Source organism: Schistocerca americana, chromosome 4, assembly GCF_021461395.2.
Source record: "Schistocerca americana isolate TAMUIC-IGC-003095 chromosome 4, iqSchAmer2.1, whole genome shotgun sequence".
Taxonomy (NCBI): Eukaryota; Metazoa; Arthropoda; class Insecta; order Orthoptera; family Acrididae; genus Schistocerca; species Schistocerca americana.
In genome coordinates, this window is record NC_060122.1 from 516,150,131 (window position 1) to 516,164,029 (window position 13,899).

The following is a 13,899-nucleotide window of genomic DNA, read 5'->3' on the forward strand; positions in this document are numbered from 1 at the left end:
CAAACATTTGCGTGCTCTTGTGGGACTGTTCCTCCACGAGAAACTGTCAACCGAGTGTTTTACAAAGATGTCATAGAAAGACTCAGGAAAAGGGTGAATCGAGTGAGACCTGACATTGCTGATAAGCGGATGCTGGCTGCGTTATGACAACGCCCCGTGTGCGTCCGCAGCTCGTGGTCGTGCGGTAGCGTTCTCGCTTCCCACGCCCGGGTTCGATTCCCGGCGGGGCCAGGGATTTTCTCTGCCTCGTGATGACTGGGTGTTGTGTGACGTCCTTAGGTTAGTTAGGTTTAAGTAGTTCTAAGTTCTAGGGGACTGATGACCATAGATGTTAAGTCCCATAGTGCTCAGAGCCATTTGAACGCCCCGTGTTACACGGTCACTTACATTACGAATTTTTGACATTCTCGATGCTCTACTCACCTGATCTGAGTCCTTGTGGCTTTTTCCTTTTCCAGAAATTGAAAAATGTCTTAAAAGGAGATCATTTTGGGAATCTGGAAAACATTCAAAAGCACGTGATCGACATGTTAAGTGCCCTACCAGATGAAGCTTGTCAGCGCTGCTAACAAGACTGGGAAGAACGACTCCTTGTAGTGTAACGACGTAAGTTTTGTATATATGATTTTCTTTTGACATATGACCATGTGCAGACTTCGTCACCTACGTCAGTTACAAAACACTTCAAAACTATTTAAATTCTTTTTAAAGTTGTCTCTGAATGGTTCTTGAACGAAGCTGTAATTAAAACATCATAATTTGAGTCGTATGGGCACAATTACGTCACTCAGTCCAATTGGTTTGCTCAAACTTTTTTCAATTTAGACGTCGTTTGTTTCTTCTCAGAAATTATATTAATGCAAGTTATCTGCTTTAATAAATATTAAAACCAAATTGAATAAACTTTCAAGACTCAAACTCGCGATGAACGTTGTCAAAAATTAATAATCTTGTCAAATAAACCAGTAATACTTCTTCCTTAACATAATTCTTCGTATATAAATTCTCGGAACACGTATTTAAACTTTTGTACTATACACTAGTTTATGATCTTCATATATACTACATATAGACGTGGACATGAGCCTTGACAAGATAGGACTGAACATTTACAACATGATTAAACTTTCTATGACATCATTGTTGTGGAAACATTACAAATCCTTATTTTTTCAGTTTTTAGAAGCAAGACGCTACAACTCGGTTTCAGGATTTTCTGTTGCTCTTTGGCTGTCGACCCGCGATGTATAGTGGCCAGCAATTTTCTCTCTGGTCCCGGCAGTGAAGATGCTGTCTCCGTTAGTTGCGCCGCCCTCTCCGTACATGAAGCATAAAAATAAATACAAAACTTTAGATGATTCACAAACATTACAAATATTACAAAATACATAAACAAAACACTAAATTTAACTTATATTCACCTGCAAACTGGGCTGACACTGGTGCATGGGTGTCGCTTAAATTTCGCGTCCCACTACATCCTCCGGTGTGTAGCTGCCGAAGGGAACAACTCTGAAGGGGACAATATTGTTGTTCGGAAAAATTAAAAAACTTTGGTGGATAAAAAAATCAGTCTCATTACTCTTCTCACACACCTCTTATGCTCCTAAGATTTCGCAGCTCTTTCTTCACGAGTACCGGCGCCCGGTCCTGATCCTGGGTCTCCTTGAAGTGCCATTAGTGGCGCGACTCTGATTAGCCAGCCCGGTGTTCGGGGCGTAACTAACAGAGCCCGGACAGCGCCTGGCGTGACGCTGTTTACTGGGAGCCGGAGACCCGGCGGAGAGCTGCTTCTGGGAACGACTTCTCTCTGGGTGGCGGGCCGCGGTGGCTCCTCTAATTGCCACCTCGCACCTGTCGCTAATTACCACCTGCCACAATGCCCAATGGGCGGCCTCGGTTTTTTACCTCCAACTCCCGCCTTCCTGTCATTCTCCCTCTCGCCTTTGCTCTACTGCCGCGTTTCGTGTTTGAGTCTAGAGGTCCACCCTTGGCAGCTGAACGCTACAGTTTCACAAAAAAACTTTGTAAGGACAGTTTAGTAAATAGAGAGACAAATGATTATAACTGTAATACGATCTACGTATTTACTGAGTGTCACGACACATCTCTTTTTCACCAAAGCTACTCAGTACACGACATTCTCCTACGCTTGACATGCCAGCAGTAAAAGCTTGGCTTTATGTAAAATAGAAGTCGACGTGAAGAAAGCATTCGACAATGTAAAATTTTGAGAAAAATAGGAGTAAGCAGTAGGGAACGGTGGGTAATCTCCAGTATGTACAAGAATCAAGAAGGAACAATAAGACTGGAAGACCAAGAACGAAGTGCTCGGATCAAAAAGGGTGTAAGACAAGGATCTAGTCTTGTACTATAATGGTACTTGCATTACGTAACCATTATGGTACCTCACCTGAACCTCTCTATACCAGCAATATTTTACTGTGTTTCTGTAAAGTAGTTGACATATTTCTTAGACAACATTCAGATTTGATTTCATTAATGTAGAGGCACTATGATACATCGATATGTTTATGTTGCAATGATATTATTCTTATGTGTATTCTTACTTTTGTCACTATGATATTTGACGTACTTGTAACTCTTGGCCGGCCGTGGTGACCGAGCGGTTCTAGGCGCTACAGTCTGGAAACACGTGACCGATACGGTCGCAGGTTCGAATCCTGCCTCGGGCATGCATGTGTGTGATGTCCTTAGGTTAGTTAGGTTTAAGTAATTCTAAGTTCTAGGGGACTGATGACCTCAGCAGTTAAGTCCCATAGTGCTCAGAGCCATTTGAACCATTTTTTTGTAACTCTTGATTTTTGGGCGCGTAAGCAGTTGTTAGAGAGTCGGACCTTGAAAAAGTCAAGTCTTGATCGTAATGTTGTAAAGACGCATATTGTAGCCAGTTTATAAAATGTGAACTTTAACAGAGAGGAAGATGTTTTCAAGTATGTTTTGTATTGTGAAGTGATGTTTTGTGTGTTACGTGATATTGCAAAATGGTTCAAATGGCTCTGAGCACTATGGGACTCAACATCTGAGGTCATCAGTCTCCTAGAACTTAGAACTACTTAAACCTAACTAACCTAAGGACATCACACACATCCATTCCCTGAGACAGGATTCGAACCTGCGACCGTAGCAGTCACGCGGTTCCAGACTGTAGCTCCTAGAACCGCACAGCCACCGCGGCCGGCCGTGATATTGCTACAAAAGCAATGAAAAGAAAGTGTAACTTCGGAGTGCTGATTATTTTTTTGCAGCACCATTGTGCTAACTTTGAAAGGTTTAATCTTCAAGAATGGTTTGTGAAGCGCATCTACAAAACTTTTGAATATAGCAGAATAAAACCTTGGCCTTTTTGCATCCCAGCTTGGAATCATCACCACCTAGATTTTCGACGATTGAGCCGTGATTTTACAACGAGACCAGCGTTGGAAACACGAAAAGATGAGTGCCTAGTTTATTCTTTATTACATGAAATGACTTTATTAACTGTGCTCTAATGACACCTGCCACATAATAACTTTGTTGTTGCCCGAAAATGCAGTATTTAGCAGCGTGAGCAACACCACAACCATTTAATTTTGACCTTTTTTGTGGTAGGGTAGTTATAGTACTCCTACTGATCAATCTATACATCGAAAAAGCAATGGCAGAAATTAAAGGAAGGTACAATAGTGAAAGGATATCAGCAATAAGATTCGATGATGACGCTGATATCCTCAGTGAAAGTGAAGGAGAACTACAGGATATGTTGAATGGAACGAGCAGTGTAATGAGTACAGGATATGGATTGAGAGTAAATCGAAGAAAGAGGAAAGTAATGAGAAGCAGCAGAAATGGGAACAGCAAGAAACTTAACATCAGAATTGGGGAACACGAAGGAATTTTGCTACCTTGACAGTAAAATAACCCTGGGTGAACGGATCAAAGAGGACATAAAAGGTACACTAGCAGTGCAAAAATGGCTCTTCCGGCCAAGACAAGTCTACTAGTATCAAACATAGGCTTTAATTTGAGGAGGAAATGTAAGTTTGGAGCACAGCATTGTATCGTAGTGAAACATGGACTGTGGGAAAACCGGAACAGAAGGGATTCGAAGCATTTTAGATGAGGTGCCATAGACGGATGTTCAAAACCAGGTCGACTTATAAGATAAGGAATGAGGAGCTTCTTTGTAGAATCGCTGAGAAAACGAATAATGGAAAACTCTGACAACAAGGAGGGACACGGTGATAGGACATCTGTTAAGACATCAGGGATTAACTTCCATGTTGCTAGAGTGAGCTATAGAGGATAAAAACTGTAAAAAAAAGATAAGGAGTAGACTGATGACTGAAGACAAAAAAGTTGAAACCGGTTGCGTTGTTCATACAAGGGCGAAAATTTAGACCAGTGTGAGTGTCTCTACCAAAGGAGAAAACGAGCAACTGGGGGAAATGTGTGCTCAGCTGCGATTTAGTTGCTGGTCAGGTATCGACAACTGTGAGCTATGGTCTACTAGATAATCCAAAAAGCGAGGTCGAATAATACAACCGTGCTGCAAGACTTCCACTAAAAGAGAAAAAGAAAAAGAGATTAAAGGTGATTAAATGACCGAAGAGATATTCATGAAGCCTCAAATGTGCTGCTTAGAGAATTAAATATCCAAAAGAGTACTTTTCCTTATAGAAACCGTTGGGAAGGAACTTCAGTTTTGTGCTGCTAAAAATATGGGCAAATAATCCGGACACTGGTAGTGTACCGTGAAATCAACAGTGCGCTGATTAAGCCCAAATTAGTGGTAATTTTAGATGGCAGTTTTGTGTCAGAAATGGTTCAAATGGCTCTGAACACTATGCGACTTAACTTCTGAGGTCATCAGTCGCCTAGAACTTAGAACTAATTAAACCTAACTAACCTAAGGACATCACACACATCCATGCCCGAGGCAGGATTCGAACCTGCGACCGCAGCGGTCACGCGGTTCCAGACTTAAGCGCCTTTAACCGCACGGCCACACCGGCCGGCTTTTGTGTCAGACCTTGGAACAATAGTTAGCTATAGGAACTGTTATTCGAAGAAATTGACTTGACGACTTTGTTGAAGTGAGAATAAATTACTTTGCTTCCGAGGAAGCTTGATTTTCTAATTTAGGGATGACTTTTACGTCGATTTAATACTATCCCGAGACAAATTACTATGATGGGATTACCAATAATATCAAAAGAGCCATCTGACTGTTAATCTGTAATTGTAAGTATGCCCTCAGTGCAGCGATCGGATCTAGAAATCTGCCAGAGTGGATTACTACAAGTTAGTGATCAGCTGTCAGAGATGTGTCCTGAGAACCTTGTCTTACAAGTTAAGATCGGCTTGGCAACACTTATCAGCAAATATTTCACTAATACTACAATATGGAGAGTTGATTTCGATTCACCGGCAGGCCGGTGTGGCCGAGCGGTTCTAGGCGCTTCGGTCTGGAACCGCGCAACCGTTATGGTCGTAGGTTCGAATCCTGCCTCGGGCATGGATGTGTGTGGTATCCTTAGGTTAGTTAGGTTTAAGTAGTTATATGTTCTAGGGGACTGATGACCTCAGATGTTAAGTCCCATAGTGCTCAGAGCGATTTGAATTTTTGAACCGATTCGTCGATTCAAAGTTCTTTCGCCGAAATTGGTACTAGAGGGAGCTACAGAGGGTAAAAACTCTGTAAGAAGAAATGGACTGGAAAACATGCAGCAAATAACTGTGGATGAAGGTTGTAACTGTTACCCAGAAAAGAACAGATTGGCACAGGAGAGGAATTCGTGGCGGCCGGCATCAAACCAGGTGAGGGCTCGTACGAACTCGGCGTTCCAAAACATCCCAAAGGTGTTCTACAGGATTCAGGTCAGGACTCTGCGTAGACCAGCCATTATAGGGATGTTAAAGTTGTATAACCACTCTCCCACAGGCCATGCATTATGAACAGGTGTTGAAGGATGCAATCGCCATCCCCGAATTGCTCTTCAACAGAGGGAAGCAAGAAGGTGCTTAAAACATCAGTGTACGCCTGTGTTGTGATAGTGCCACGCAAAGCAACATGGAGTGCAAGCCCCTCCACGACAGACACGACCATACCAGACCACCACCGCATCCGAATTTTACTGTTCACTACACGCGCTGGCAGATGACGATCACCAGGCATTCGCCATACCCACATCCTGGCATCGGATCGCCACATAGTGTACCGTGAATCGTCACTCCACACAACATTTTTCCACTGTTCAGTCGTCCAATGTTTATGCTCCATACACCAAGCGACACATCGTTTCACATTTACCGGCGTGATGTGTGGCTTATGAGCAGCCACTCGACCATGAAATCCACTTCCCACCTTGCAGTCATAGTACTTACAGTGTAGTCTGGTGCAATTTGGAACTCCTTTGTGATGCTCTGTATAGATGTCTGTCTATTACACATTACGACTCTCCTCAAACGTCGGCGGTCTGTGTCAGTCGACAGACGAGGTCAGCCTGTACGCTTTTGTGCTGTACGTGTCCCTTCACGTCTCCACTTTAATCACATCGGAAACAGTATACCACGTTCGAAGTGCGTGAGTTCCGCGGATCGCCTCATTCTGCCCACTCACGATGTCTAATGAGTACTGAGCTCGCTGATATGGAGTACCTGGCAGTAGATGGCAGCACAACGCACCTAATATGGAAAATGTATGTTTTTGGGAGCGTCGGGATACTTTTGATCACGCAGTGTATTTCGAAATTTCTGACACCAGTAAGTACTGACACTTTCATTTAGATATCATAGCTACCGGTGTCGATACCAAATTCCATATTATTGTAAGAAATATTATTTAGTATGGCTATCGGGAGCATCGAGAGGTAGTCAGTAATATTCACTATTATTTTAACGGAAATTAAACTGTTATTTGTGTGTATGTGGTGTACAGGAAACACAAGTGCAGTATTAAAGACTGCGTACAATGTATGTACTATGTGCAGTCTATAAGGAACATATCAAACTTAGGCAACATCCGCCAGTAATGTTAAGTACCGATCGATACACACTACTTTGGAAAGGTAGTTTGAGTATCCATTTTATTATATAACTAACTCTGGAAACACTGTGTGATTCTCATTTTTTCACCTTGCAATCTATATGACTATTTCGCCTTAAAAAAAAAAAAACGTTATAACGGATGTGTGGCACTGTCTTCAAGATATCTTGCTACGATGGGACCTGTGTGTACCATACAATTTACGTCAAGCCCTGTAACCCGTCTGTGGTTAGAATATTGTCACTTTCTGTTTACCTCTGTATTTTATGCTCGAGTTGGTTCACAAAAACATAGCATAATTTCCATATTTAGCTTCATTTCTAAATAAATCATTTTGTGTTAAAAAAACCTTAAAAACACGTCAAAATAATTCCTTATTTAACTACACTTTCGCTACGATACTCTTGTTCCGATATTATCGAGGCACTGATACAATTCTTTTTACAACAAACAAAATTTCCTTGAAGACTTAGGCAAGGTTATAGTTTCCATTCAGTTACGTCTTACGTCGAAAGATTGACAAGTTCAGCACTGAGAAACGAATTGGACAAGATGATTAAATTGCACCAAAGCTTTTTTGCAATCTTGGAAGAGGTCTTGAATTCATGAAATTGGGATGAAGAATGAATACGCATAAAGGCATCTTATCGCCACCACCTCCAATTACGAGATGACGTGATTTTGTTTGTTTCAGATCCAGAGTAATTTCAGCAAGGGATGGAGGAATTGGACACAGCAAGCATTCACTAGATCTGAAGACTGATTACTGTGAAAGGGAGCATTTACTGCAAGAAATTGAAAACTTTCATTAACTGTTATCATACACAATAACATAACCCAAAATACATTTAAATACGCCGTGGTGCGGAAACAAGTACTCTTCAGCTAGTATGAAGTAGTTCATCCTTGTATCAAACAATCTATGGAGATGTCAGGAATATGAAATAAAAAGTAGGTGATGATAAACAGCTGATGAAGACGACGATATGGGTAATGATCGATATAATTCTGTAGGCTGGCGTTGATACCCCATAATACTGGAGAGGATTAGGAACAATAAAGGCGATTCTGGTACCGAGGATTCTTATCGAAATGCAAATATAGAAAAATAAATGAACTTATATTGACTTTTTAACCTGGAAAGGCATCTAATAATGCTATCTGGCAAGAGATGTTCAGAGTGCTGCAGAAAGCAGGCCTGAAATACGAAATGGTACTCAGATTTTACATGAACGAAGTGACTGTGATCAGGAATTTTCATCAGGAACGAGAAGGAAAAGTTAGAAAAGGTGTGAGGTAAGGGTGTACTCCTTCTCCCTTTTTATTCAGTGCTCACATTCTGAAAGCTATAGACCAAATTCGCGAGACTGTAGAGGTGGCAATCAAATTGAATGGGCAGAAGAGAAACATGTTGCATTACACAGATGATGTTGCTGTGGGTGACAGAGACTAAAGAAGATCTTTTGTAGGTCCTAAGCACAATGGAAAGGATTTGCTGTAATCAGTACAGCATGGGCATTAACAAGCGAAAGACTGAAGTCATGGTATGCATTACTGAAGAACAATATGAATCTTTAAGAACAAGAATCGAAAGAGAGGAGCTAGAAGCGACAGAGGAATTTACTTACTTTGGAAGCAGGATCACAAAGTTTGGTAGAAGCCAGAAAGAAATTGTGAACAGAATACAGCATTTAATTTGAGAAAGGACGGACTCAGAAGCAAGAAAATCAGTCTGCAAATAATGAAACGGGTCATGAAGACTTTCAGTTGGAGAGTGTCCCCGTCGGGTGTAAGAATTGGACAATAGGAAAACAAATGATGACACAGCCAGAAGCCCTGGAGATTAAGGACGGGAAAAGCCAACCGGTTAAAAACCAATACCGATATTTCAGTCCTGAATATCCGGTATTTTTCGGTATTTGTTTGGTCTCGGTTATAACAGGTGTTTTTTTTTATTATTTACTGATAATCGGGTAAAAAAATCGAAATATCAGTTAGCCATAGCAGCAGTGGTAACATTTTCGGTTTTAAATTAACCTTTTTTAAAAAACAGATAATTTTGATTCGTAAGATTTCTATTGCTTTGAAATATCGAGTTATCATAGAAAATGGGAAACGTGATCAGTGCGGTTTTAACAACGATGCTGACTTAAAAGACACATCATAAGAATTGCTGAGACAATAATGTACCGGTTACTCTGTGGTGTGGCCTGTTTGATCTCGCTGTTGTTGGACATTAGGCCTGGTTGTAATACAGATTGGCACCATCCCTAGTTTGCATATATTATACGAAGTGCGGTATCAGTGAAGTACAATGCTCGATTTGTTCGACTTCCGACATCACATAAAGAGAGAACTTAAAACTTTACAATTCATTCATAAAACCAGACAGTAGCTCACCTGTCGGCCGCGTCTACACAGTATGCCTCTATCAGCTTGTAAGCCTTGAAAACAGACAACATAATGCGAAAAATTGAGTTCTCCAACCTGAGTTTTCAAATTTTAGCACTGACTACCGTAATGCCCCAACAGTGGTAGAATTTTGGATTACAACATGATTTTTGAGCAGGTTATGAAGAAAGTAGAATCAATAAAGGAATACTGATGATTCTTTCTAGTATTCAACCTCTTCCCAGTTTTTGACAAAAGCCGTGGACGTCTTTCTTTTATTTGACAGTTTAATTTAGTAACTTGATTCTATGTACTTTGAAATTGAGAGAGTCTAAATTTTTCAGTCTTTTTTCGATTTTTACGTTTATTACGGGAAATAATAGGAATAGAAAACTGAGAACAAGTTATTTCAGTAAGCAGTATTTTGAGCGGTTTTAACTCTCAGGTAAAACTGACATTGAAAACAAAGAAACCGCTGTCACTACTGGATATTTGGTGCTACACAAAAGATGGACATCAGCTGGAGAGACAGAGTTACTAATACAGAGTGTACAGGGAACCAAATCTCTGTGGAAGCACATCCAAACAAGAAGAGGCAAACTCGTAAAACACAGTGTAAGGCATCACAGCGTCACTCGAAGAATAGCAGAAAGTGTTACTGAGAGATTGAATCGCCGGGGATGACCTAGTATGTCATACATGCAGCAGACTACGAATGATGACGGATTTACTACGTACTCGGAAACGAAGAAGAAGGTAGGAATGGTGGTTATCACTGAAATAACCGATTTTAGGTTAAATCTTTTTCTCAGCGTCAGTTTAACCGGACTGTTAAAACTGCTCAAAATAACCGGTTTATGAAATGACCGATTTTAGATTTTTTAAAATCTTCTATTTCCTGTAGAAACGGAGAAATGGAACGAAGATTGAAAAATTTTAACTCTCTCAGCTTCAAGTTACGTAGAATCAAAATATTAACTTAAATAGGCAAATACAAGAAAACTTAGCCGACCAAAGTTCGCTGCTTTCCGTAAATAGTGATATGTGGTTGACTACCACAAAAAAATCACCAATTCTCCTATTGACTCTAATTTTTTGAGATTCGGCTCAAAAACCATGTTGAAATCGGGGATCGTACCTTTGTCTGGGCATTAAGAGTGCTAAAGGATGAAACTGAGGTGTAGTCCGTTTTCAAGGGCTATAAGCAGATAAAGGAATGTGGACACAGGCAGCAAATCAGCTGCTTTGTAGTTTTATTCTAACTATGGATGAACTAATACAAGTTTTCTCCTTATATTATGGTACAAGTTTGTTGTGGCTTCTACCATTTTTAATCTTTTAAAGCAAATGGAGAACTGTAGCCCTACTTCGTTGATATCACACTTCGTTGAATACTTCGAGACTAGGGATGGTGCCATCCGTACTATAACTGATGTCTGACGATTGAGGAACTACTGTATAGACCAGGGGGGGGGGGGGGGGGGGAGAGGGGGGCAAGTCCTGCACACTGCACGTACACGGCTTCCTTTAATCCATGACACACGGCAACAGGGACATTGTCTCGCCAATGCAGTACCAATTCCTATGCCATGTGTTGATTGCTCGTTTCTGTCAGCATTGCTATTAAAATATCAGTGACTGCTTTTCCCACTATCTATAATAAAGTAACATTTCGAAGCAATGCAAATTTTACGAACAAAAATTACTCGTTCTTTAAAAAAGGTTTGTTTAGAAACGAAAAATTTTAGCAGGGCCGCTATGGCTATTCGATTTATTTACCCAGAGATTGGTAAAAAATAAAAACATCTGTTATAATCCAGACCAAACAAATACCGGAAAATCCCGGTTATTGAAAAGTAAAGTACCGGGATAGGTTTTGACCTGTCGGTTTTTCTCAAAACGGTTCAAATGGGTCTAAGCACTATGGGACTTAACATCAGAGGTCATCAGTACCCTAGACTTAGAATTACTTAAACCTAACTAACCTAAGGACAGCACACACATCCACGCCCGAGGCAGGATTCGAGCCTGTGACCGTAGCAGCAGCGCGCTTCAGGACTGACGCGCCTAGAACCGCTCGTCCACAGCGGCCGTCGGTTTTTCTCATCGCTAAAGGAAGGAAGACAGAAGAGGGAAAACCTACCTCAGGGTTGAACAGTCGGGGACAAAATATAGTATCGAGTCATGAACTGGAAGGCTGCTACAGTAGTAGTGGGTGGTTCGAAGCCGCTCTATGGGCAGCGGTCAGCACGTTAGAGCAGTGCTATGGTGCAGCTCGTCTATGTCATCCGCGGAGTCGACGAGGCTGTCACGAGCTGAAAAAAGAAAGCGGCCGTTGCGCGAGCGGATGGGGGCCGCGGGCAGCGAGGCAGCGAGATTGAGATTTTGTCACGTCCCTGACAGCGTAATGACGCGGGGCGCGCCCACCGGATCGGCCGGCTGATTTATGTTACCAATTAAGCGCCGTTGTGAAACTGGATTTCAATATGTGCCAGCTGCCAGTCCAGATGCTAGATACGCTGATGCCGTCCTTGCGCGCGCGCGCGCGCGCGTGTGTGTGTGTGTGTGTGTGTGTGTGTGTACGCCTACCCCGCGTGCGTGTCTATCAGTGCGTCAGATTGTGTGATTGGGCAGCTTGATAAAAGCGACGGGCTGATACGTATTAAGATCGCTGCCGTAAAGTAATTATTGCTTCGGAGCGAGAGAAGTGTCAGGCCGGCATTACGTTACGTCCACCAGCGCACTGTGTACGGGAACACTAATGGAGCAAGTGGAATGGAGCAGAAGGTTGCTCTCTCGTTACGTAGCATATAATTCGTACCTGCTGAAAACTGGTTTATTTTTACGATCTATTTAAAACGCTGCGATAAAATGCCTTCAGTCCTTTCTGTGTAAAGCCTTTGAACTACTTGGAAGTTCAGTTTAATTCTTTAATTTTCTCGAATGAGGACGAATCTGTAGTAACAACTTACGTTGCATCGACAAGTAGCCCCTAGAAATGACATCTGTCATAAAATGATCTACCATTCCGCGTCAACAGTTCTTTGACTTACGACAACGCTACTAGTACTCAGAACGCTATTTTATTAGTTTTAAGGATATTCATCAAAATTTTACTGCCTGTTGTATGTAAAATGATGATAAATCGCCGGTCGAAGTGGCCGTGCAGTTAAAGGCGCTGCAGTCTGGAACCGCAAGACCGCTACGATCGCAGGTTCGAATCCTGCCTCGGGCATGGATGTTTGTGATGTCCTTAGGTTAGTTAGGTTTAACTAGTTCTAAGTTCTAGGGGACTAATGACCTCAGCGGTTGAGTCCCATAGTGCTCAGAGCCATTTTTGATGATAAATCAAACGAGTAATAAAATGCATAGTATAAGAGGCCACACATTCTTCAACATGTACACTATGTGATCAAAAGTATCCGGACACCCCAAAACATACGTTTTTCATATTAGGACACTTCGACTCCAAAATCCCATTTTTAAGTGTTTTCAGGTGCGTAAAATTGATTTTATTAGGCCATATATCGAGTAACATATTTGGTTTGTAGATTTCAAAGCTCCATCACACACGAACGTACGAGTAGCACGATTATGCGTGGCCGTTTATTAAAAATGGAACCTGCAATATTTTTCAACTTAACGTAATTCCAAACGTAGTCCTATCGCCATTACTCACGACTCTTACATACACCGTAAACCATATAAAGAGCCCAACCTTGGGCTGAATATAATTTTTAAAGCGAAAATTACCAGAGAGACAGTTTTTCAAGACTTCGTAATTTCGTCGATGCAGCAGCCATAGGCGTATCATACCTGACAGCCAGCGACTAAATACTAACGCTAGTTTTACTGAGCTTCGTGTACGCCCGAACGGAAACTAAATAATTAGTGCACCAATGAAATTGATCTTAACTTCAAACGTAGTTGCAAGTCCTTAGACCAAAGGCTTCGGAGACAGGTAGGAGGGAGTGATTAAAAAACTGAACGCGACATTCATGCTACATGCAAACTTCACGCCTGTCCTGTATTATAGAATGAAATTGATGGCATCTCGTTCATCCGGACAATGGTGGGACAGTACTCGTAGATCATCCGGATTGTCGACACCCGCCATATGGAATCCAATACCCCTTGAATTTTCAGATAACTGCAGAGAGTTGTCTACAACTATTACTATAAAAATTCACTTCAAGATTTGTAATTTAAGCGTTTTTAATAGTTAGTGAAATTAATCATAAGGAAAATATGAAATTTTAAAAATATTGTATGAAAAGGGAAACAACACAAAATCCTTACATTGTGATACTACACTTGTTAATCACCTGCACTGCTATCACAGCAGATGGCATACTGGTACTTCCTGATCTTAACCACTGGGAAACATCGGAGTTGAGGAAACCAGATGTGTAGCACAATGGTGTAGAAGTTTCATCAGCATTAATTCGACTGAAGTCTTT